Source organism: Sus scrofa, chromosome 10 (assembly GCF_054392235.1).
Source record: "Sus scrofa isolate SSC_HxYL_T2T_F1_AM1 chromosome 10, Sscrofa_HxYL_maternal_Yorkshire_Landrace_v2.0, whole genome shotgun sequence".
NCBI lineage: Eukaryota > Metazoa > Chordata > Mammalia > Artiodactyla > Suidae > Sus > Sus scrofa.
In genome coordinates this window covers 90,864,100-90,888,890 of record NC_139392.1, presented here as the reverse complement: position 1 = coordinate 90,888,890, position 24,791 = coordinate 90,864,100, and the positions used below count along the sequence as shown (strand labels likewise).

General features: G+C 48.0%; 1 long non-coding RNA gene across 1 annotated transcript in view; it reads right to left on the bottom strand.

Moving 5' to 3' along the window:
- Positions 1-18,793: 18,793 nt before the first annotated feature.
- LOC146399598 (uncharacterized) overlaps positions 18,794-24,791 on the bottom strand; it is a 71,443-nt gene continuing 65,445 nt past the window's right edge. Inside the window, exon 5 of the long non-coding RNA XR_014818372.1 lies at positions 18,794-21,265. This is a non-coding gene — a long non-coding RNA (uncharacterized LOC146399598). The remainder of the gene's footprint in view (positions 21,266-24,791) is intronic.

Here is a 24,791-nt window from a genome sequence, read left to right as displayed (position 1 = left end):
CTCCCTAAGCTCTGACCTACAGAAAAAGCACCGGGAGGATGGGAGCGGCCATGAACTAGGAGGATGCATTAGTTGCCTGTATCTCTCTCCTGGGTCGAGGAGGCTTTGTGGATGGCAGTGACGGTAATGCAGCAACATACATGTATTTAATGCCACGGATTTGAACAGTTAAGACGTGGGGCTCCCTGGTGGCCTCGCAGTGAAGGATCCAGCATTGTTATTGCTGTGGCTCAGGTTCGATCCCTGGCTGGGGAACTTCTGGATGCTGCTGGTATGGGGGAAAAGGTTGAGATGTTCAATTTTATGCTGTGTATCTTTTACCACAATTTTTAAAATGTTCTTTCCCTCCTTTCTGGTGTTCCTGTTTATAAAGGGCGTCGCCGTTGCTCTCAGTCTTCGTTGAATCTCAGTAACATTATCACGGTGCGACGTCTTTTCGCCAATGCTCCTCTTCTCATCTGGACTCTTGCTCTGCCCTTGGGGACGTCAACCTAGAACTGAGGCAACCAAGCTGGGTACTTGGGCTGCGTTAGTCAGCGTGGGCCACTATGACTAATGCCACAGACTGGGGGGCTTAAACAACAGATATTTCTTTCTTTTTCCTTTTTTAGGGTCACACCTGCAGCAAATGGAAGTTCCCAGGATAGGGGTAAATCAGAGCTGCAGCTCTGGCCCACACCACAGCTCAAGGCAAGGCCAGATCCCTAACCTGCTGAGCAAGGCCAGAGAGCAAAGCGCACCCTCTTGGGTGCTAGTCAGGTTTGTTACCAGTGAGCCACAGTGGGAACTCCCTTTTTTTTTTAACAGTATTTTTTTTAATTGAAGTATAGTTGATTTACAGTGTTGTGGCAATTTCTGCTGTACAACAAAGTGACCCAGTCATATATACATATATGTATAGATAGATATGTGTGTATAATTTACGCACACACATGCCTTTTTTTAATTTTATCTTCCATCATGGTTTATCCCAGGAGACTGGTTATAGTTCCCCGTAGGACCTCAGTCGTAGGACTTCATTGCCCACCCACTCTAAGAGTTTGCATCTCCTAGCCCCAAACTCCCAGTCCATCCCAGTCCTGCCCCCCTCTTCCCGGTTCCCTTGGCAACCACAATCTGTTCTTTATGTCAACAGCAGGTATTTCTCTCCCACCATTCTGAAGGCTGGAAGTCCAAGATCAAGTGCAGACAATTTTAGTTCCTGGTGAGGGTTCTCTTCCTGGCTTGCAGACGGCAACTTCTCGCTGTGTCATCACATGATGGAGCGAAGGTGGCTAGTCTTTCTTCCTCGCCTTATAAGGACACGCATCCCCTTGTGAGGGCCCCACCCTCATGACCTCATCTAAACCTAATTACATCCCAAGGCTCCGCTTCCAATACCATCACATTGGGGTTCAAGCTTCAGTGGGTGAATTTCTGAGGGACCCAAACATTTTGTCCACAATATGGGCCAATTTTGCATTTTAGGTCATAGAGGGAGTGAGACTCTGGAACTTGGAAACATGGAAAGAAAATATGTTGAAGAATCCCCCAATTCTAAAATCAAAGTTGGCCCTCCCCTCCGGAAACTAACTCACCACGTTAAGTTAGAAAGCATAACCAACAATGTCAACAGCAGCCTTTCTGGATTATTAAGAGAAATCCCTCCGCTAACTGAGCTAATCACTCAACACCGTGGGTGTGGTCCAAAATCCCACAAAGAAAGCTTTCTTTCTTTTTTTCACTTTTTCAATTTTATGTTTTATGGCTTCATGCTTTTGCTTGAGGATTTCCTTTCTCCCTTCTTTGGGTTTAACTCGGGCTTTTAATTTCTCGAGACAGTTGGATTGCTCCCTAATATTTGGATTTTCTTCTTTTTACATAGTTGTGGCTCAAGCGAAAGACTTTTCTCTGAGAACTGACTTAACGCCACCCCATTAGCTAAGATATTTACTATTTTTTAAAAAAATTTTATTAAAGTATAATTGATTTACAATGTTGTGCCAATTTCTGCCGTATGGTGTAGTAACACACACACACACACACACATTCTTTTTCTCACACTGTCTTCCATCGTGTTCTATCCCAAGAGATGGGATATGAATCCTTCTGCTGTACAGTAGGACATCCCTGAGCTTTATTTCTCAGATTTATGTGTTGAGCCCTAAAAAGCTGGAAATATCATTGGTCTCTAAAAGAGGAGGAGTCCCTGGCATTTCTTTCTCCTTCCTCCTGCTGGGAGCTCGTGACAGGAATAAGTGGAAGAATGTGTGAGAAGATTCCAGTCTGAGAGGCAGAGAGGGAACCAAACACACAAACTCAGAGCGGCTTCCCACACCGAACCAGGACTGGCCCGATGACAAGCACTTGTGGGATCTGCCTCGAAACCATAAGATGGTCTCAGAATCAGTACAGTTGAAATGTATTTCACTAAGCATCGGAGAATTTCCTTTTTTTTTTTTTTTTCTTTGTCTTTTTAGGGCCGCACCCACAGCTTATGGAGGTTCCCAGGCTAGGGGTCGAATCAGAGCTGCAGCTGCCGGCCTGCCCCACAGCCACAGCCACGTGGGATCTGAGCTGCCTCTTCAACCTACACGACAGCTCACGGCAACACCGGATCCTTAACCCAGGGAGGGAGACCAGGGGTCCAACCTGCGTCCTCATGGATACCAGTCAGATTCATTTCCGCTGGGCCAGGACGGGAACTCCAGGGGAATTTCTTTAAACACTGAAGCTCAACATGAGTCCGTGAGTGAGCGCCAGGCACTCAGAATGTTAACTTCCTCTCCACGGCATTGTCACCTTTTGGTGCCTTTCACACACACACACACACACACACACACACACACACACACACACACAGAGTTAATTTTGCTGTTCGAGCGATGCTTGTTGAGTCCTCTGCATTTCTATGCTAACATATGATATTATTGGGAACCTAATAAAATAAGTGTTCAATGGAAACCTCCAGGCTTGAAGAGGTGCGTGTTTCCTGAAGACAGGCAGAACGTCTAACAAAAGTGAGCTTGAGCACGGTGACACCTGGACCCATGGAATCAGAGCAAGTCACCCTTTTATCCTGGAACCCACGGCTCTGGATGTCGAAGCATCCTCAGAAGGCAAAGTTTTCATAGGCTCACAGTCTCTGCAATCAAACTTGGAAGTTGCGCATGGCTCTTTCAGTCCGGGGTTTGGCACCTGCACTTGCCTCTTGCAGAGACGGTCTGGAGCTGTCAGATGAGAGCAAATCTCGTCATCGTCCTGTGTTTCATCCTGGAGTCAAGGCCACAGTTCTGAGGATGCTGGGCTCTGGGGCAGAGGCGGCACAGCTTCGATTGCTTGTGGGGGCACTGCGGACACAGAATTTCATTTATTAGAAGCAGACAGCTTATGAAATTGTGCAAAACAACAGGTGCCAGGAGCAAAGCTGGAGGCTCTAGAGGAGGCGCTCGGATGCTCGCTCTGGAGAAAGTGGGGGTACGACCGACGCCGTTTGCATGTCTCTTTAGACCCAAATCAGTCAGAGCCTTCCAACTGGATTATCGCAGCATGCTCCTGCAAGCAGTTTTCATCTGAAGTTATTGATGGTTTTGCTTTTAACCAAGAAAAAGGATGAAACGGAGGGAAAAAATGGTGTGCGGTGCAAAGACCCAGAACAGGCAGGAATAGAAGACACAGTTTTAAAGGAAAAATAAATAATCCGAATATACCTAGTGACACTCCATTTGGCATCTTGGAAAGTAAAGTGTTATACATAATGAAATTTTCAAGGGCAGTTCATCCATTTCAGGAGCCAAACTTTTAAATGGAAACCATATTTGAGAGAAGGAGAAACATAATAAACATGATATACACCCTGCTCTCTACCCTGAAATCTTTGGAAAGTTTTCTTAAGCACATGCATACCTATTACAGCACGTGTGCTCACGCATTAGCTCCAATAAGTCTTTGTGTTCCCCACAGGCTGTATCTACGTTAAACAGAATGTTCTTTTGTGGATATGAGAGCCAGCTTGGTAAGAATTTGTTGTAAGTTATAGTGGATAGCTGTGTTTAAAAAGCATAGGTGTAGGAGTTCCTGTGGTGGCTCAGTGGAATAAGGATCCAACATTGCCTCTCTGTGGGTGCAGGTTCGATCCCCAGCCTTCCTCAGTGGGTTAAGGAGCCGGTGTCTCTACAAGCTGTGGCATAAGTCACAGATGTGGCTCTGATTTGGCATGGTGGTGGCTGTGGCTGTGGCTGTGGCATGGTCCCTAGCCTGGGACCTTCCAAATCCCCTGGGTGTGGCTGTAAAAAGAAAACAAAAACCGGAGTTCCCGTCGTGGCGCAGTGGTTAACGAATCCGACTAGGAACCATGAGGTTGCGGGTTCGATCCCTGGACTTGCTCAGTGGGTTCACAATCTGGTGTTGCCGTGAGCTGTGGTGTAGGTTGCAGACGCGGCTTGGATCCCTCGTTGCTGTGGCTCTGGCGTAGGCTGGCGGCTACAGCTCTGATTCGACCCCTAGCCTGGGAACCATATGCTATATGGGAACCATATCCATATGCTTTGGGAAGCGGTCCTAGAAAAGGCAAAAAGACAAAAAAAATTTTTTTTAATTTTAAAAATTAAAAAAAAAGTAAAGAAAACCCAAAAAACCTAAAAACTTAGTTGCAAAGCTGATGGTGTCCGAGCATGGGTTTTATTTCCTGACTTTAGGTCTGGAGCTCTGTCCCAGAGAGTTGAAATCCGGGGAGCTCAAACCTGGGATACATAGTAAAGTGTGACTTGGCTGTGCGTGTGGCTGTCCTTGGAAATCTCTGTGCGTCGCTCGAGTGGGCCGGCAAGACCACGACCGTCATTTCTCGGACTGGACTTGCCCAAAATGCAGCAAAGCCCCAGGCGCCGGCTGGGAGTGGTGGGGAAGGGAAAATGAGGCCTATGCCTCCCATAAACTGGGCCTCGTGGGCCAGCATGCGGGGACTCTCCAGGCTGGACTGACCCAACCCTGGCCTGAACACCAAAGCCTGCGGTCTGGGGAGATGGTGCATGTATGACCAGGACGTGGGGCAGCGACCTCGGTCAGCACCCGGGTTCGGGAGGCCGCGGGGCATGGAGGGAGCGGGGGGTCTACCCTGATGCTCTCTGAGGGGTCTTATGTTGGGGACGCAGGGATGGCTGACCTATCGCTTTTGGATCCTTTTATCCAAACAAAGATGTAGTCATTCTGTCTCCTGAAGGATGCCAGGAAGCCTCAGGCCTTTCTGGCCTGTGCCCAAGCAGCTCTCATAGGCCCACCTGCCAACACCAACCTCAGAACCGCCCGGCTGACCGGACCCCAAAGCCATGATTTCCTTGCGGATCAGCAACCTTCCAACAACAGGGACAGAGATGGAGACAATGACTTCTTGGGATCCTTGACCTTGGCTTCAACCACTTTCCTCTGTCTCTGCCAGCCCCGAGGCCCTGAAATTGAATAAGGCCACGTTTGGACTCCCTGTTCCCTCCCCCGCCATCCTTGTCCCTGAGTGCCAGCTTGGTCTTGCTCAGAGTCCCCCCAGCAAACCTAACGGAGCTGGAGGACCCTCCACGGGACTTCTGCTGAAAGTCACGAGTCTTCGCCCTGCAGCCAGAGCCAGGCCCCCGACACCTACAACCCGGCCACAGGGTGCCCCAAGGTGAATTTCACTGGCCCACCTCTAAGTCTAGAAGTCAGAGGCCTTCTTCCCTCCTGGGTTCCTGCAAGCCACCTTCCCAAACTCAGGTGTGGCCTCGGGCACCGCTGCCTTAAAAAGACCTCCAGCCCAGCAGCTTTCCCATAGCCACAGTCGTCTGCTTTCTCTGCCCTGATGCTGTCGCCGAAATCTCAGCTGCCTCTGTGCACCAATGCCGAATAGAAACATGGAGACGGAGTTGGAGGAGACAGGAGAAGGAGCTTTAATTGCCAGGCCAAGAGGCCACACAGCAGGCTAGTGCCTCAGGGACTGTGTCCCCCCAGAGGGGGTGGTGAGGAGTCTGAGAGTGTCGAGGAGTGGGGTGTGGTCAGCTCGTGGACGTTTCCTGATTGGCTGGTGGTAAGGTCATTGGGATTCCTTGTCATCACCCTTCTGGTTCCAACAGATCTGGGGTCAACAGGTGCTTGTGGGCAGAACACAGTCGACTTCTTCCACCTGTGGGGGTTTCAGCACCTGCAAAACAGCCCCAAGGACATGGCTCAGAATACTATCTATAATTTTTGAAGAAAAACTCACTGAAAATCCTTGACTTTGTAGAATGGCTGGACTATCATTATTTGTCTTGCTTGACTGTTTTCCTTTTTTTTTTTTTCCTGCATTTTCTCACTTCTCTGATTAAATGGATTCTTTTACTAAAGGTTTTCTTCCATTTCCTATACCAGCTCTGATTGCTCCAAACTCCTCTGTTCATTTCTACTCTGTCTTTTATGTTAAATACTTTCATAAATGGTGATTCGCGAATGTCTGTTCATGTTTAAGAGGGAGGCACTGAAGAACTCACTGGAACCTCTGTGCGAAGGGGGTGCTCGATCACTGACAGATGGCACTGCAGGGTCATTTACCAGAAAGCTTCACTGAGAGACCACCGTCTAGAGGTCACTTCTTTTAGATTGAATTTGGGGATAATTTAGAGTAAATATTATTCTAGGGGTATATTGCTAGGCTGAAGAATTAGCACGTACTTGATCCCTCAGCTAGGAGACACAGTAGAAAGTCTTCTACGAGTTCCCGTTGTGGCTCAGGGGGTCAAGGACCGGATGTTGTCTCTGTGAGGACGTGGGTCGGATCTCTGGCCTCACTCAGTGGGTCAAGGATCTGGGGGTGTTGCAAGCCTCAGCATAGGTCACAGATGTAGTTTGGATCTGGTGTTGCCGTGGTGAAGGTGTAGGCCCCAGTTGCATTGGGCCCCTGGCCTGGGAAATTCCATGTGCTGCAGGTGCAGCCATTAAAAAAAAGAGAGAAGGACAGAAGGACAGAAGGAAGGAAGGAAGGAAGGATGGAAGGAAGGAAAGAAAGAAGATGGAAGGAAAAGAAAAAAAGGAAAGTCTTCTAGAGCAAAAAGATCAAAGTTCATGCTACTTGCTTTCCTCCTTCCATCTTTCCCTTCTTTTTTCCTTTCTTTTTTATTTTTCTTTTTTATTTTTACAGCCACACCTGTGGAGTATGGAAGTTCCCAGGCTAGGGGTCGAATCAGAGCTATAGCTGCCGGCCTTCACCACAGCCACAAGCAATGCCAGATCCAAGCTGTGTCTGTGACCTACACCACAGCTCAGGGCAACACCAGATCCCACTGAGCCGGTTAAGGACAGCAGACCCAAGAGCGTTTTATTATTTTATATTTTATAATGTGATATTATCCACATGTGATGTGTCAATCTCTTACATCTTCATTAGTAAAGCTGTGGAAATTTCCAGACTAATATCATATCAAAGTTTTTCAAGGGAGCAGCGAGGGGAAAGTGATTTCATACCAAGAGCACTGGAAGTGGCGCCCTCATCAAAGTTTTGAGTCGGTTAAATTACATCCAAAAAGGTTCATATTTATCTTGTCTTTACTGACACCCTATCAGATGCCATCAGCTTTCAAGTCAAAACATTCTGTTTCTAATTACACGACAAATGGCCTGGGATCTGGGGCTCAGCATGCTTCCTTTGAGCTCTGTACCTCCTTCCCTGAGACAGAGTGGCCTCCGCCAGAATTCAGCTGGCAGGCCGGAGGATGACTCATCAGAGAGAGCAGGATTCGACTGGGCTTTTCCGAGGGCTGCACAGAGCCAGCAAGAAGCCAAAATGTGTTTGTTTCCACAAAACAAGCAGCTTTCACAAAGTCCCACTTTGGGGGGCAAAGGCAAGGAAGAAGACAGTTTGAGATTTTTCTCTGCAATATGGCCTGTTGACTCAGTCAGAGGACGTATCTTTATGCAACATGTGAACCACCCAAGGTCAGGAAGGTTCCCCACTGAAGCCTGGCAAACAGACCCCGTCCCCATCTACGGATGTGTAAAGGCTGAGAATTGAGACAGGTTTTTGTTTTGCTTGTTTGTTTGTTTTGCTTTTTAGGGCCGCACCGGAGGCATATGGAAGGTCCCAGGCTAGGGGTCGAATCAGAGCCACAGGTGCTGGCCTACACCCCAGCCACAGCAACACCAGATCGGAGCCGCGTCTGCGACCCACACCACAGTTCACAGCAATGCCGGATCCCTCACTCGCTAAGCAAGGCCAGGGATCGAACCTGAGTCCTCATGAGTATTAGTCAGGCTCGTTACTGCTGAGCCACAACAGGAACTTCTGAGGCAATTTTTGATAAAACTCATCAGAGACTCTGGTTTTTTAAATTATTATTTGTTATGGATGCCCCCATGGCATATAGGGAAGCTCCCAGGTCAGAGGCTGAATCTGAGCCACAGCTGCAACCTATGCCACTGTGGCAATGCGTATCCTTTGACCCACTGCACCTGGCTGGGTATCGAACCCGAGCCTCTGCAGAGACCTGAGCCGCTGCAGTCGGATTCTTAATCCGACCATGCCACAGTGGGAACTCCCAGAATCTGCTTTTAGGAGGGAGGTACTCGGCTCTGCCTGTGGGGTTGATCAAAATTCCTCAGATATTATACTTGCCTTTCTCAAAACCACAGGAACGAGCAGCATTGACGCCCCTGCCCATCAGGCTCCCCCGCTGCCCGAGGCGAGCTTTCCCGTCGCGCCCTGATGTGCAGGCACCTGCCGCGCTGCAGAGACCCCCACGGAAGCCAGTCCGTGGCCGCTACCAGGCTCTCGGATGCTCACAGACACAATACGCTGTCCTTACAGGGAACGGCAACTTCTCCCGAGGCGTCTTGTTCCCTTCATCGCCATGGACGACAGGCGGGCCTTTCCCACCACACCTTGCAGTTAAAAGTCTTCCTTCCACCATTCCCTTTTCCAGGTTAAGCAGTCCAGACCAAATAAACCCTTTCTCGGTAGCACTTTTTCTCCCTTCCTAGACCATGAGCTTCGGGCAGGCAGGTGGGTGTGTGTGTGGGGGGGGCACATTCTTAGCCCTTCTACAATCCTGGGTTCAGTATAGGGTCTGGCTCAGCCGTAGCTGCTCGGTGAACATGTGCTGAATTAAATACCTTCAGTTCTCCAATTACTGGCATTGCTCTTTTCTGGCTCCGTTACGCTTTTGCACACATTCTATAATCACGGTTACCTGTCAATGCAGCCGTGATAACTGTTAAAATATGGAAACGCCTCCTGATCCCCCAAATGCCCTCTTCCCAGGCATCTGGGTCACTGTAGCTTCTCACACATGACTCCCTGGTCCTTCCAGAAGTTTCCATAATCCAGCAACTAAAAGGTTAACGCCAGCTGCAGCAGGGAGCTTCCAGGACTTTGCTGACGGGCCAGTGCCCAGCATGGTGCCTTGAACCCGTTTTGCAGTATTTTGCATACATTGCTGGCTCCGATGACATCAAAAGCAAGATATGAGCAGTAATAATACTTATTCTTGTCATCAAAAACTCGTACATTTCATTTGTCGTATCTGCGTCGCGCATTGACCTGCTGTGGCTGGAGGTGGCACTTGAGGACAAATGCTTAGGACATCAGGGAACCAGAAGAGAATGAAGCCACAACCAGGGACGTGATGAAGGAGCTTTAAATACCAAGATTCTGTCCCTTCTGCAAAGGATCCCTCGAGAATATGGTCAAACTTTTAACATCTCCTTAAAGCACGACATTTATAGAAATAAAATTTGACAGCGTCTTCAAAACTTTGAGAAGAAACACACTTGCTGAATAATTTACTAAGTTTGGGGGGTTTTTTTAGATCTGAGTTGACTTGGGTGTTTTTATTGTTGTGTTCTGTTCTATTTTATCTTTACTTTTAATGTACGTTATGGGACAGTAGGGAAGCACCAGAAAAGGAGCTGGGGTTGGAAGAAGAAAATATATTCCCAATCAGTTGCTTCCTTTTTATCCTCTCCTTGGAAGCAAAGAGGAAAACAAGTCCTTTGTGCTTTACAGGCACCAAGAGAGACATTTGTTTTGCGGTTGGGAAGGGAAAGTTCTGAATTACTGCTTAAGGGACAAAATGTCTAACAATAACCCGGTTCAATAACCCGGTACATGGCCCCCCAACCAGAGGTGTCGAGCATCTTTTTGGCAAGAGAGTAATAGGGGAAGTGTGTGTGTTTCCCATTTCCTGCCTTAGAAACTTTAAATAAAGGATAAAAAACAACAAAACAAAAGGCATCCTCCCAATGCCAGCACATATGTAATTCTTTTCATGCTGCATGGTAAACCATTTTAGGGAATGCAATGAATTCAACAAATCTTTAGTGGGAGTTCCTGTTGTGACTCAGTGGGAATGAATCTAACTAGTATCCATGAGGATGTGCGTTCGATCCCTGGCCTTACTCGGTGGGTTAAGGATCCAGCGTTGCCGTGAGCTGTGGTGTAGGTCACAGAGGCGGCTAGGATCCCAAGTTGCTGTGGCTGTGGTGGAGGCCAGTGGCTACAGTTCCAATTTGACCCCTAGCCTGGGAATGTCCATATGTCATGGGTGAGGCCCTAAAAAGGGAAAAAAAAAAAAAGTTCAGCTTTGCAAAGGCGTCAAGCACAGAGATGAAGCTTTCAGGAGTCAGAGTCTGATCTCCTGGGTTTGAAACCTCCCACCCCATTAAGTGGCCTTGAAATGTCAAGTTCCCCGTCTTTCTTGACCTCCGTTTCCTTATGGAAAAATGGGGGGAATTGTACAGTACTTTTTCATTCATTAAATAATTGAGAGAGTTAATGAGGTAATACATGCAGCACACAGCACAAGGCCTGAGGGGAGCACTCAGTGGATGTTAATTATGTTTATATTTCTATCATTATTCTACAGAGCGAGCAGCGCATCTAAAGAAATACCAATTTATAGTATCACTTTGATTGCACTAAGGTAAACACCAGAGTCAACTAAAATTTCTTCAATGGGAGAAAAAATCAAATATTAATAGTTGTACCAATAGTTGAGCTTCCTGGCCTGACATCTTCTCTTTAAACAAGTGCGAAGACAAGTCACCGGTCATAGCAAGTTAATTTTGGTGAGTCAAGAAACTGTCTTTCAGTGTTAGGGGCCAGAGTCTCCCCAGTTTGGCACTGTTGATTTGCATGCAAGGAGGTAAACACATCCGTTTCAAAAGAAAACACGAGAACCTGCTCCAAGGGAGATGTTTCCTCCACCTGCCCTTCGTTGCTTCTGCCTCTGGCTTGACCTGTCCAGGTTCTGGATGGGGCTTCAGAACCACTCTAGTCCTGAGCCCGCCCCCGGAAGGTCTTCCCCAGGGTCTGCTCACAAACCCACCTCATTGGACTTCGGCCCCCAGGACCTACCGCTTCCTTCCTGATCTGTCCCTTTTGTCCCCAAGATTCACGGTGAATGCTTCTTCATGGATAAGGTCATAGCCTTTGGTTTGAGCAAAGCATTGCATCACCTTGGCTCTGCAGTGTGCAGTCTCCTTTATAACCAACCACTGGCTCCCAGCAGCCCTGGAGGTCACGCCCGTCGCTACATAACCAGGCTTCCATTCACACCCAAGAAACCTCCAGGATGGGCTCAGATATTTGGTTAAACTTCTTTCTAGGCGTGCCTGTGAAGGGGCCTCTGGATGAGATTAACATTTAAATCAATGGACCCAGTAGAGCAGACGGCCCTTCTGAATGAGGGGGCCTCAACGATCCATTGAAGATTGACTAGGACGAAAGGCTGAGTGGGGGGAACGTGCTTTCTCTGTCTCTCTGTCTTTAAGCTGTGATGCTGGTCTTTTGCCCTCAGTCTCAGATGGGAACTAGACCTTTGGCTCTGGCACTCCAGCTTGCCAACTGCAGACGTTTGGACTTCCCCAAAATTCACAACTGCGTGAGCCAACCGCTTATTCCATAGATAGATAGATAGATAGATAGATAGATAGATAGATAGATAGATAGAAAGGAAGGATAGGTAAATAGACACATACATAGGATGGATGGATGGATGGATGGATGAATTGATGGATGGATGGATGGATGGTTAGATGTATGGAAAGGATAGATAAATAGGATAGAATAGATAGGTAAATACATACATACATACATAGGATGCATGGTTGTTGGATGGACAGATGGATGAATGGATGGATGGTTGGAGGAATTGAATGGATAGATAGATAGATAGATAGATAGATAGATAGATAGATAGATAGATAGATCGATCAATCTGCAGATGCATATCTCTATTCATTCTGTTTCCCTATGGAACCTAGACTAATGCAGTGGGTATTCAGAAAGGAGCTTTTAAAAGACACAGAAGAATCAAACAAAAACTAGTAGGTGTGGCGTATGCATGACTAATTCTACTTGCTTTGATCAGAGAAATAGACATGGAGACCGGTTCCCACACTGCCGTCCTGCAGGAAAAGTGAGCGTGACGAGGAAACTCCAGGGACAACATAGCTACAGAACCCAACTGAATCGTCTCAGTGCAGATGCTGCTGTCATCTTTCGTATGCAGAAATACTGCATCTTTACATCCTGGGTACCCCTCAAAATGGTTGATGGTGGAGGCTGGGACTGAAGATAAAGACTCCCCAGGAGAGAAAGAGGAAAACCCGGGGTCCGGGAACGGGATTTCATACCGGACTCCACACAGCCACAACTAACTCCCCTTCTCTTTTGGGCTCCCCTGCAGACTGAATCTGGAAAACAGTCTATTCGAGGGTGACCTCTAGCATGGGAGGCACCCCTGCTAAGGATGAGGATTTTATCCTTGTTATCACTATCACGCTGTTTTTTCCTTTTTCTCTGTTTTTAATTACTTTTCATCAAAGTATACTTGATTTACAATGATTCAGGTGTACAGAAATGTGATTCAGTTATGCAGACATATATTTTTTCAGATTTTTTCCATTATAGGTTATCCTAAGATATTCCATATGGTTCCCTGTGCCATACAGTCCTTGCGGGTTTTCTATTTTATGAAGAATGGCGTGTATCTGCTCATCTCAAATTCCCAGTTTATCCCTTTATTGGTGACCTTAATTATTTTACCGAGATGGTTTTATTTTATTGCTCTGGCACTGTGCTGTGCACTTTTGGAGCTTATTTCAGGTAATTATCCTAACGGCTCTGGGAGGTTGACGTTATTGTCCCCACCTGATAAGTGATGAGACTGAGATTCTGAGACATTCAGGGAATTCTCCAGGGAGTGACAGGGTCAGCAGGAGTCAAAGCCGCACCTGCTGGACACGTGTGCCTCTCCCCCTTTGCCGCCCCAAAGTTGTGGCTTTCTTCTAATTCCGAGGTAGGTGCAGAAGCTGGAAGGGCCTAAGTCTGCAGCAGAGATTAGCAAACTTTTTCTGGAAACAGCCAGAGAGTAACTATTTTAGACTCTTGGGGCTAGAGAGTTGCATGGTTATGTTTTGCATGATAGCATGAAAGCAGCCTGAGACAATACAGAGGCGAGTAAACATGGTGCTGTTCCAATAAAACTTTATTTATAAGAACAAATGGAGGGCCCAATGTAGCCTTTGGCCATGGTCAGTCCAACTCAGTATGCAAGAACAACTCGTGGGAGAAATAGTTGTGGGAGATGGAAGAACTTTGCAGCAAGAAATTAAAGACCTTGTCTTTAATCTCATGATGCATTAAAATCCAGCAAGGAATGTCAGGCAACCCTGATTTTTTGTTTGTTTGTTTGTTTAAAGAGGACTAGAGATTCAGGGAGAGAGAACAGTAAAATGAATATAATGCAAAATATGAAAGTAATTTCTAGAAGCAAAAAAAAAAAAAAACCAAAAAGCAAAAAATAAATGATGCTTGTCAGACAAAGTAGGTGCAAAGATGGGTGTGAGAGACTGAGTAGGGAGTGAGTAGGAACAGAGAAGAGTTTAAATCCTTCTCAACTCAGATTTCTGAAATTTACATAACGCAGAAGGAATAAAGGAACTTGAGACCCACCATGCTCTTATAGATAAATAAGCAAAGGCATTTGTGTGCTCAAAAAGAAAAAAAAAAAAACACACAAGCACACCATAAATTTTATACTCCCCTTCCAAGAGCATCTATTAAAATAAATGTCATCTGCCCAGACTAACAAACTGATAAGACTGAATTATTGATCGTGCAATGAAAGTTTTCATTTGAAATGTTCTCTGGGTTAATGCAATAATCCAAGTCATTTCCCTAGGCTGCCTCTGCTCCTCCTCTCAGCTCCAATTTCAGCTCTGAATTGTAAAAGAGGACACGGCTTTATCTGGAGCTCTCTCGCTCTCCATAACCCGGTGCTCTCCGGCCTCCTCAGAAACCAAGGCCTGAAAGCCCAGAGAATCAGCTGGCAAACAGGAGGACGGGCTCCGTGCCATTTTCCTGCAAAGTCATTTCCAAATGGAAATTGGATGTGATTGCGTGATGGGGTTTGACTTCCCTCTGCTTGAAGCACGGACTCAGCAGGCTCCAAGTCCCCAGCCCCCTGCCTGGCAAACACCCTCCCGGTGCCCCGGTCCCCTTGTGCTGTCAAATTTCTACTGCAGGAATATTGGCATCTGGGGGCAGGGCTTTGGGGGCACCACACAACCCCCATCCCCAGCTCAGAGATGAGCAGGTGGGAGAGCCAGACAAATATCTTAGCAAAGTTAGGCCAAACAGATGATAAAAGTACTGTACAGAAAGCGTGTCCTCACCCCGCCAAAGAAAATCTGACTGATTCAACTCCCAAGTCCACGAGGCAGAAACGGTCTGCCCGCCTGCGTTTATTGCACCTCTTCTTATCTTCAGACTCATCTGGGGTTCCTTGCTTTGGCCCCACGATGTAACGGAGGTGCCTGTGTTCTGCTGGCATCCTGTTCTTTTTTTTTTTTCTTTTAATCTTTCTGCCTTTTCTAGGGCCGCTCCCTTGGCATATGGAGGTTGCCAGGCTAGGGGTCTAATCAGAGGTGTAGCCACCAGCCTACACCACAGCCACAGCAATGCAGGATCCGAGTTGTGTCTATAACCGACACCACAGCTCACAGCAATGCTGGATCCTTAACCCACTGAGCAAGGCCAGGGATCGAACCCGCAACCGCACGGTTCCCAGTCGGATTCATTAGACGCTGTGCCACGACAGGAACGCCAAGCATTCTGTTCTTCAGTCTCATTGATCCCATTGTCTTGCTCAATCCAATTTTGCCTTATTCACCTCTAAGCTCTCAGCCTAATTGAATCAAAATTGAGTTTTGGGGCATATTGGCCCAGAATCTTGGCTTCCATTTCTCTCCGTCCAGGAGCCACAGGGTGGCTCGCTCAGCTCAGACACATGAGCTAAGACACTGAATGCATCTCTGCCCATTATGCTACCTGCTGGCTGTGGATGGTTTCTGAGCATCTGGAATAGGTCGGTCTGAACAGAGATGTGCTCTCAGTGTAAAATACACACCGATACAAAGACTTAGGACAAATGTAGAATGCAGAAGAAGGTACCGAACGCACCCGTATTTTTTTATATTGAGTACAATTGAAAAGATATTTAGGATACACTGGTTTAAATAAAATGTTTCTGCAATGTTCACCTGTTTCCCTCAACTTTTTAACTGTGGCTTGTAGAAAAAAATTAAAATTACATATGTGGTTCTTCTATTTCTATTGGGTGGTACTGACCTAAGGTTATGGAATAACAAGGAGCTGGCAAACACAGCAAGCTCTAGTGTGCAGAATCGTTGCACTACACCAAGAATACGTTCTGAGGGAAACAGTCTCAACACGGGGCAAGAATTCTTAAGCTGTTGTCAAAACTACCTTCTTTTCTGTCCCTGATCAACCTGGAATTGCTCTTTTTCAATTAGTGATATAACATTTGCTGTCATTTATTTATGAGGTGGTTTCGCCATGTCTGTCTTTAAGAGGAGGGTTTTCCTGGTTCAAATCATTCCCTCCTCGAGATTGTAAGAGCCACAGAGGAAGACCTGGGGACCTTCGTCCTTGAGTGCATAAAACAGCGCCTGGAACTCAGGACTTCTGAACAACCATCATCAAATGATAAATGTCAGGAGAGAAATGAAGTTTGCTACTCTAGCGCGTCGGTAGATGCTTTGGCTGTGGCACCAAAACGTGATCACGACTATAATTTTTCCACTTGAACATAGATAATAAAATGTGAGTCCTATAGCTGAACTTAAATAATAGGAGTTCCTGGTGAGATGCAAACGGATTGGCAGCATCTCTGCAGAGCTGGGACGCAGGTTCAATCCCCCATCCGGCAGGGGGAAGGATCCAGTGCTGCCCCCACTGTGGCATAAGTCGAGACCGAGGCTTGGGTCTGATCCCCGACTCAGGAGCTCCAAATGCTGTAGAGTAACAAAAAAAAAAAAAAAAAGAGAGAGAGAGAGAGAGAGACAATAATAATAAATAAAGTCAAGCAATTTTTCAGCACAGTGGTTCTTGTGATGGGATAAGACAGGATGGAGTCTTTCCGAACAAGACAGGCGACCCCATGGATCACTCTTCCTTGTCATTTGGCGGGATTGCTTCTTCAGCCTCAGGCGTAACAAGTTGGAAGAAAAGACTAAGAAGAAGCCTAAGAGTTTGATTCACTAAGCGCTACTTAGGGTCTCTTTCCTTACCCTTGACTCCGTTCCTTTAACTCCACTCCCAGCAGGGCCAGCTTCAGGAGCATACAACTTGGGCTCGCTCTAACCATCTGCCACCTTGCGCTTTGTCATTGAACTTGCAGTTTATAAATGAAGTCAGATGGGACCATGGAGCCTGCACGTGAGCAGAAGCGCTCCATTGGCCTGTTCCCCATTGCGGTTGCCCTGGACAAATAGCATGCATGATGCCCCAGCGGAATCCTGGCTGATTCATAACTTGCAGGGATTTAAAGTGGGTGCACGGTAGGTGTGTTTCATCTACGAATGAGTAAGCCGGGATGCTGACAGCCCCAGAGGCCCTCCTTGTGGTGTGGAAAAAAGCTTGCTTCTCCTGAGGAAAGCAAGCCATGACAGTGTAAGAAATAAAACCAACTAAGGACCCTATTGTATCCTTTCTGCTCATGTTAGTTCCCCGTGGTAGGAGCTACCCATACTAAAAATGATGACAAGGGAGTTCCCGTTGTGGTTCAGCAGGTTAAGGACTCAACGTTGTCCCTCTGAGGATGCGGGTTTGAGCCCTGGCCTCGATCAGTGTGTTAAGGACCCGGCGTTGCCGCAAGCCGTGTCGTCTATCGAAGATGCAGCTCAGATCTGGTGTGGCTGTGGCGAAGGCCTCAGCTGCAGCTCCAATTCCCCCCCTAGCCTGGGAACTTCTATATGCTGCAGGTGCAGCCCTAAAAAGAGAGAAAAAAGACCTGATAACAGGGAGGGGAGGGAAAGAGGAGACCCCAGCATCCCTTTCCCTTCTTGCTTGTTTACTCATCTATAAGCCAAAGATGGAGAGTGCTGGCAGAATGTGCCCAGGTTGGAGGGGAGGAAAAAACATCCTCCTTCCCTTCAAGATGCTCTGGCTGGTCTAATAATTAAATTGACATGAGGCAAATGAACGGGGGAAAAATAAATTAAATTTTGTACGTGCCGGAGCTCATAAATATATGAGACACTCTGCAGTGACCAAAGCACGCAGCCTTTACACCGTTTTGACAAGGAAACAATAGACTGCAAGGAGTTGACAAAACCAAAGGGTTTGGGCTCGGACTAGCAAATGAGTAAAGAAGTTGCAAGGCTGGTTTATACTGCCTTCTCGGCTTTGAATTCCCTCTCCAGCGCCACAAGGATGCCTTCCGCCCTCCTGGTACCAGGTGGGGTCCTTCGCCTGGGAGACTGATTTCCTGCTTTCAAAAGGATGAAGAGGGTTGGTGTGTCCTTGTACCTGCTCTTTGTTAAGTAACTTTAATTTAAAAGAATCCAGGAGTTCCCGCTGTGGCACAGTGGGTTAAGAACCTGATTGCAGCGGCTTGGGTTGCTGGGGAAGAGGGGTTCAATCACTGGCCCAGGGCCGTGGGTTAGAGGATCCCGCCTTGTAGCAGCTACTGCTCCAATTCAATCCCTGGCCCATATGCCTCTGGTGCAGCCATAAAAATTTTAAAAAAGAATAATTAAAAAAATAATCCACATGCCAGAATGGCATCTTCGGGACGGCAGGGTTCGCCCCCCTCAATATCAAGACATAAAATACAAACGGTTGCGCTAGTTTTGTGCTAAGGCCCTCCAGGATCACGCCTGTAATTTAACAAGTTGGGTTCACTGGTCATTGAAGCATCACTGCAGCGAAGCGTTCCCCTCCTTGTGGTGAAAACCTCGGCCTGTCTTAGGAGGGTGTTCGAACCTATCCTGGGGCTGGGGCTCTGGTTGGGGGAGCGTCTAAGGAAGGAGAGAGTTGTGCTAGATCCGCTGCTGTCAGAAAACAGGGCGAGACTGAGAGGATAACGCAATGCTTTTAATCTGCGGGGAAGAGCAGAGGCGAGGGAGCCGCAGCTGGGATTGGTGGGCATGGCTGTCACTCAGCAAGGGGGGCGGTGTTCGCTGTCTCGGGCTGTGCAGTGACCCGGGGAGGGTCTCTGAGAAGGTTTTGTCCCACAGGGGAACGTTCAGCTTAACTGTTAAGGGCCACACCCGTTTGCAATAACACGGAGACCAAGCTGTGAGGTCAACGGCTGCTTTTCTCTTTTCTCACATACTTCTGTTAAGGGAAAAAACCCCACCAAAACCAAAACCAAAAAACCAGACATGAATGGATAAACTATGAAATCTGAGCCGCATAATCGTATTCCTTTGGCATGTCTTTCCAAAGACACTGATATTTACATTTAAAATGCAGAACTGCACAGTATAAAGATGAACCTAGTGCTCAAAGTTAAAATTTTTAAATGGTCTTTATTTAGATCAATGTTAAACGGAAAATTGAAAAAAAAAAACACAACTCATGAGAAGTCAAGAGAGAGACGAGGGGGGAAAAAAGCTTTACATGTCAGTGCCTCTAGTGACACTTTTTCTACTTTTTGAACAAAGGGCCCTGCTTTTTTATTTCGCATGAGGTCCCGCACATTCGGCAGCTGGCCCTCTTCCCTGGTTCGGTTCTTTATTTCTTTCACCCCTTGACAGTGTCCTAAAAAGAAATGCTTAAATGTCCTGCTTGTCCCTTGCCCTTTAGGGATCTCTAGAGGCTGCGTGTCTCCCTACGAAGGCAAACGTTACCGGGGTTCAAATCCCCGTGGCTTCCTCGGACGTGTGCGCTGCGGTTGACGGAGCAGAGGCCCTGGCCTCCTCTGCTCCGTCCAGGTCCCCAGACTGAAGTCCTTCCTGTCGTGGGGTGGGGGCGGGAGAAGCAGGGAGACGCCGGAAACCGTGCCCCACCCCCACCCCCTGTCTTCCATCCTCTCGTCGGGGGGGAGAAGCGTGCCCTACGGTGACCCTGCCTTTCTGGTTGGGGGCGTCTTTTTATTTTTCCCGGGCCAAAGATGTCCAAGTTCCCTTTCACTCCTCTGATCAATATCTTACTGATAAACAATTTTCTAGTCCTGATCTCCAGGTGCCCTCAGAACACCAGGCCGCAGCCTCTGATGGCATAAATTTGTCTCGGATACACATTTAGAATGTGTCTTAGAAAGGCCTTTCCCTACCCCTCCCACAGAATGCAGCTTTGCGAAGTAATTTAGAGAAAGACCTTTCAGCCGAGGGTTCAAGTGGCTTCAGGCCACTCCAGATGAGACCAAACAAAATAGTCCGGAGCTGGCGGATGAACCCTCTGTTCTGTTCCGAGACGGGAAGGTCTGACCGGTTTTCCTCTGGTCACCTGAAGGAAGCCCTTTGCCCCAGACGCAAAGGGACCGTGGAGATGGGCAGAGACCTTGTCTACTGTTCTGCTCCCATCCGTCCAAACGGCTCCGACCCGTCCTTACAGGCCAATACAATTACACACGGCAAAGCAGGCGCTTCACGTTAAGTGGGGATCATATTCATTTTGGGTGAAGCAGGTAAAGGAGGAAGTAGAGGTACCCGTCCCCCCCCCCCCATGTCCATCCCTTTCCCGGGACAAGAGTCTCTCGCCGCCTGGACACCCTCTCTGGGAGCACGAGCCTGAGAGCGTAGGCGTCTCCAGGACGTTGGCCTTCCTCCCCTCCCCATGACCAGGGCTTCTGTCTCCTGCACAGCATCCCTCGGTTTCCCCCACGCCCAGCCCTTTCCAGCCTTTTCCAGCCCTCTATCAACCCTCCGAAGATGGGGCTGCCCTCAGGCAGCCACACAGCTCTCATCTGTTAGCGCCCAAGCTCCATGTTACTTCTCTCGGATTGACCTCGAAGAGAAACACCTTAGGGCCTCTTGGCTCCACTGCCTTAGCCTAGACAGCGAGGAAAAGGTTGGCAGCTGTAGAAAATCAAACATCACCGACTTTCTCATCGTAGCACTTGCAGTGTATAAAATCTGACCCTAATCTCGTACAGAGAGTCCTTATGATAATGGCATCTTACATTTTGGGGGCGCTACCAAGAGGCTTCTTACTTTACAGGCAGTATCTCCTTTAATCTTAGAATACCTAGGAGGAAGCACTGCTCTTATAAATGTTTACAGAGAAAGAAACAGGTTCAGGAACATTAAATAGGTAGCTGCTATAGTTTGAATGCTTTGAGTCCCTCTGAAATGCCTATCTCAAGACCTAAACTCCAAAGTGATGGTATTTGGAGGTGGGGCTTTGGGGAGGTGATGAGGTCGGGAAGGTGGAGCCTTCAAAATGAGATTAGTGTCCTTATAAAGGAGACCCCGGAGAGCCCCCCGCCCCCTTCCCATGCCAGGGCGATTCTGTGAACCAGGAAGTGGGATCTGACCTGACACCAAAACTGCTGGTGCCTCGGTCTTGCACTTTCCAATCTCTGGAATGATGAGAAATAAACTAAGCCCCATAGCTTATGGCATTTCAATATAACAATCCAGAGGGGAGGCAGCTATGCTTACCACTCTGCTGCCAACACACCCTAACAACCCAAACGGAATAAGACTCTGGCCAAGGTAAAACAGCTAGTAAGGGGTGAAGCCAGAATTCAAACCCAGGGGTGTCCCACTCCAAAGTCTAAGTTCTTAGCAATTAGGATCTGAATTACCCATGTACACATGCACATCTCTTTTATTACCCAAACTTATTCGTTACCAAACCATAGCCTGCATGGACTGCCCTGGAAATACTGGAGTTAGCATTTGGAAGTTTGATTATTTGCAATAAGCTGCCAAGTTCTGTGACAGGTAGTTGTCCTTCCGCGGCAGCCTGATTGGAATCTTGATGGCCAGTGCGGACGTTGTGGGAAGTATTCACAAGACGAAAAAGAACAAGAGGCTGCGGAGGAAATAATCGAGAAAGACTTTGAAGCCCTTGAAATCAACCATAAAAAAGAAAACATGCAAGCATGTCTTAGAAGGGGGAGCCCAGGAGCCCTAGTCATGTGCTTCCACCCACTGCTTCCTACACAACCCACTGCAGAGACCTCACGACATGCGTGTAGAGTCTCCTCATTTTTCGAGGCTCCAGAGATCATTCAGAACAAATTTCCATCCCTTCCTGAGGACTTATCCCCAGAGGCAAGTCAGATCTTAACAGCACCTGTCACTTCTCTGTTCAGCGAATGTCAACAGCACCCACTAAAGAAACTTCTAGGTTGTTTCCAGGTTTCCTGCTGGATGAATGGGGCCCTAATGGGGTCATCTCTCCTTGGCTGAAAAAAAAAGGAGAAAAGCAACATGTCTCTGAGTTGAAACATGAACTCTGTCAGTTCCTCCTTAGTCAGAAGCATGTTCCTGAGAGTGCTGAAGACTTTGGCTTTTATTACCTGAGTGAGAGAGAATTCTCGAGACAGATGCGGAGAGAGGAGAAAAATCAGCTTTGGAGATATCTGGGTTCCAGCAGAGTGTGGCAGTCAGTGACAACTCTGCTAATCAAATTGTGTTTGGGATTCTGTTTGTCTGCACCTGCCGTTGTCCATTCTATCAGCAGGAGAAATAAGTTACCTCCTCTCTAATCCCATTGGCTATATCTTCTTCTTGGATAAAATCTACAGAAGAAAAACCAATTCTCCTACTACTAGCGGTAGTCCTTTTAAGAGAATATGCAGGAGTTCCCGTCGTGGCGCAGTGGTTAACAAATCCGACTAGGAACCATGAGGTTGCGGGTTCGATCCCTGGCCTTGCTCAGTGGGTTGACGATCCGGCGTTTGCCATGAGCTGTGGTGTAGGTCGCAGACGCGGTTCGGATCCTGCGTTGCTCTGGCTCTGGCATAGGCTGGCAGTTACATTCCAATTAGACCCCTAGCCTGGGAATCTTCACATGCCGTGGGAGCGGCCCAAGAAATGGCAAAAAGACAAAAAAAAAAAAAAAAAAAAAGAGAGAGAGAGAGAGAGAGAGAGAGAGAATATGCAACGAAAGTCAAAGAAGACTTCCATTTCCGGCACTAGATCTATTACAGACACGTGTGCAGTCTGGAAGGGAGTCTTAAGCTCTCTGAGCCTCAGCTTCCCCATCTGTAAGATGAGGACGACAGAGAATTCCCCGCACCGTCGTTCTTCAAGTGATTTCCCAGTTTCCCAAGCAATGCTTTTAGCCCTGTACCCATGTTTGTTTGCCGCTGTATTGTCCTTGGATTTATGGGTGACCCTGGTGCATTTCTCATCTCAATTTCCCCACCGGACACTGTGCTAAAATAAACCCTGGGGACAGAGGCGGGACACAGTCACCGTCCCTGCGTTCAAGGGGTTAGCTGTCCAGACAGGCGAATGGTTCTCCTGGGCCAGCTCTCAGGTGTGCTTCAGCTCTCATGCTTCTAGGCTGGAAGCATTTCTCGGCCCAGCATCTTCCAGAGCTCAGACTAAGAGAGGACAGCCTTGCCATTCTGATTCTCTGCAGAACGCTTCCCGCTGCAGGAGCGGCTCCCTCTGCGTTCCCAGGAGGAGACTCTGATGTACAGACTCTGGCAGCAGGATCTTGGCGCCCCGGGAGGGGAGCAGAGAAATGAGGTCAGGTGCTGGATGCCAGTGGCCCCATCTTCAAAGAAATGGTCCGGGCGGGGCTCCTTTCCGAGAAGAGACCGCCAGCTCTGAGAACTGCATCACAGTCCTCCGGGTGGTCTCCAGGCTCCCCCGAAGGGTAGCGCCTTGGTCTTGGTGTTTGGAAACGAGGCCCCCTGGCCCGTTCTGGGAGGGACAGGGCGTCCACACAGGATTCCTCACTGTGGTAACCAGCGGCCCTGGGGACATGCGTTCCTTCCTCCGGTCAGCACCAGGCGTCGTGAGGGGCAGCCCAGGGAAGCCAGTGGGACCAACAGCTGAGGGAAGCTTAGACCGGCACTGCGACTGAGTCGGCACCAGGGTCTCAGTCACAGCGGCAGTAGGTCACACGCAGAGATGAGGATCTCAGGCAGATGTGTCACCATGCTTCTCAACATTGTCACCCAGGAGTGACAGTGAGGGAGGTCTCCTCCCCTCCCCCCCCCGACACACACACACGTGCATACACTCACACAAGAGACATATACACACATACACATGCATATACGTGCACACACAAACATGCATGCACAGGCGTACAGACAGGCACAGACACAAAACAGAGATGTGCACACACACAGGAGCATATGCACACCCAAGCATGCACATTTCCAGACTAATACACACTTTTACACACATATATATGCACACAAGACACACACACACACACACACTGCCTATCAGTAACGGTCAGATCGGAATCGTTCCAGAGCTCCCAGAGCGAGCGTGCTCATGGCTCCCTTCAATGGTAAAACTCTTGCCCAGTGGAGAGGCCATCCTGGCGAGTGCTTAAGGCTTCGGGCTCCGTGGTCAGGCAGGACTCAGGGCACCCCAGCCCCAACAGCTCCCCCTGAGGCACAGCCCATCCCGCTGCAGCACCTTGACTCCCATCTAGACCAGGAGCCTCTTGTGGGCTCAGAGGGGGACCGTGAGGGGTGATGGAGGAGCAGAGAGGGCTGCGTGGCCGCCGTCAATCAGCTCACTGCTCAGGCAGCCCTGCCTGGGATTGGGTTTTCAGAACACCCTGGCCTCCCAATTTCTTGGGAGTTAAACTTTCTCTGAAATGTTTATATTAAATTTGGGGGCGGGTACAGCATGCAGCGGCTCGATGTGGGATCTCAGTTCCCAGACCAGGGATTGAACCAGGGCTGCTGCAGTGAAAATGCCGAATCCTAACCTCTAGACCATTAGGGAACTCCCAGTATTAATTTTTAATTATTAAAAGACTATGTATAAATAAGTCACTGTTGTCCGGCAGAAATTAGCAGAACATTGTAAATCAACTATATATAATATATATATTTATATTTATGGCCACCCCCATGGCATATGGGAGTTCCTGGGCCAGGGACTGAATCTGAGCTACAGCTGTGACCTACCCCACAGCTGTGGCCACGCTGGATCCTTTAACCCACTGTGCTGAGCTGCAAATTGAGCCTGAGCTTCCAAAGAGCTCTAGGCTCCTGCAGTCGGATTCTTAACCCACCGCACCACAGCAGGAACACCTCAACTATGATTTTTTAAATGTTTTAAATAAATAAAACCACAGCCTTTAACAAACAAAGATTAACTCACAAAACATCTAGAGGTCTTTGGAAGGAGATGCATAGGTGAAAATCTTAGATAGCAGAACTCAATGCTATATAAATTGTCGCATCATAAAAAGCCTTTAATTAAAAATACATCGTCCTCCAGAAGACTATGTGTTTGTGGTAGAAACTTCAAACACAGGGTGTGTACAGGAGTAAAAAATGATTGTCCTCCTGGCCCCATTCCCTGTTGGCACATTTTAGTTGAAACTTTTCAATGTGCGGACACACACACAC